Source organism: Hipposideros armiger, unplaced genomic scaffold (genome assembly GCF_001890085.2).
Source record: "Hipposideros armiger isolate ML-2016 unplaced genomic scaffold, ASM189008v1 scaffold_664, whole genome shotgun sequence".
In the NCBI taxonomy this organism is placed as follows: domain Eukaryota; kingdom Metazoa; phylum Chordata; class Mammalia; order Chiroptera; family Hipposideridae; genus Hipposideros; species Hipposideros armiger.
Window position 1 is genome coordinate 757,314 of NW_017732014.1, and position 1,813 is coordinate 759,126.

Below are 1,813 nucleotides of genomic sequence, written 5' to 3' on the forward strand. Positions count from 1 at the left end.
GAGACAGGAACCTGTGGGCTGTCGAGGCCAGTGGAGCTCCAAGCTGCTGCGGACACCAGGGGGAGGTTGATTACTTTGCTGTTAATGTCAAGTCCTTTCCTGTTCCTAGCCTCAAACACATTAAAGTTTATTTATTACACACTGAGCGGCTGAGCGCGAGGGGTCTTTGGTGGGAATTGAGGAGGGGCCGTTTCGTGTGGGCTGTCACCCTGTGGGATGGAACCAGAGGCCTGGAAATAAGACCCTGGATTAGGAAAGCCACAAGGACATGAGTCCCCAGGGTTCTCAGACACCAAGGGGAGAGCTTGTCTGATTTTTCTCTCTGTTTTTAATTTTTTTTAACTAGGTAATACATCAACCCCCAAATTGAAAGTTATAAAAGGACATCAGGTGTCCACTTTGAGTTAATTTGTGCCGAGGGCATTAGGTAAGGGTCCAGCTTCATTCTCTAGCGTGTGGATATCCAGTTTTATACAGCATTGTGAGTATCATTAGTGCCACAAGATTGTATGCTTAGAAATGGCTAACATGGCCCATTTGTCATCTTTTTCCCACAGTGTTTAAAAATTAATAATGGAATTTACCAAAAAACCATTGAATGGTACACTTTGGGTGGGGCAATTGTATTACCACAAACGTAGTGGCCTGAAAAACACAAAATGATTCTCTTCCGGTTCTGGAGGTGAGAAGTCCGAAATCAGGCTCACTGGGCTAAGATCAGGGTGTCGGCAGGGCTGGTTCCCTGTGGAGATTCCAGGGAAAAAGCCCTTGCCTTGCTTTCCCAGCTTCTAGAAGCTTCATTGCCTTTTCTCCTTTGACTCTCCTGCCTCCTTCTTTCCCTTATGAGGACCCTCATGACTTCACTGGGCCTACCTAGACAGTGCAGGATAACCTCCCCATCGCAAGGTCCTTCCTTAACTTCATCTCATCTGCAAAGTCCCTTTTGCTGTGTAAGAGAACATATTCACAGGTACCTGCGATTAGGACCTGGACATCTTTGGTCTCTCTGCCACTCTCCTCCTGGCCTGTGCTCTACCACAGATAACTGTGGCACTGCTTTCTGGTGAGCTTATGTATGTACAAATACATAGTATTTTTTCCACACTAGGTAACGTCTGATACACACTGTTCTGCACCTTGCTTCTATTCCTGAAGGTTTCCGGAAATTCAGAGAGAGCCTCTTTAGCCCTTTTACAGCCACAGGGTACTCCACAGGGGGACGCCAGGACTTTTTTTTACCCGGCCTCTGGGGACGGTCATTCATATTGTTTCTGCCCTTTTATCATTACAGTGTTGTAGCGAATGTCACTTCGCATGGGTGTTAGGACACACTCTAGAGGAGAAATTGCTAGGTCAAAGAGTATGGCCCCTGTCATGATAGATATTGGCAAATAGTCCCCCATCAAGGTTGTACTGATCTCTGTTCCCACCAGCGATGGATGCGATGCTCTTGTTTGTCAAGGAAGGATCTGTGGATTCCACAGAGCCAGAAGTCGACAGTGGCCCCAGAAACATCTGGGATGTCGATTGCTTCCCAGAATGCCTGTGCTACAAGAAATGTAACTGAGTAAACAATAATGAAGTGACCCAGGAATTCCACTCCTAGGTAGATACCCCAAAGAACTGAAACAGGTACCCAAACAAATACTTGTACACAAATGTTCATAGCAGCATTATTCACAATAGCCAAAAGTTGACATAATCTAAATGTTCATCAATGGATGACTGGATAAAATGTGGTCTAGCCATACAATGTGGTGTTATTCAACCATAAAGAGGAATGGGGGCCGGCCAAGTGGCGCGTTGGTTAAGA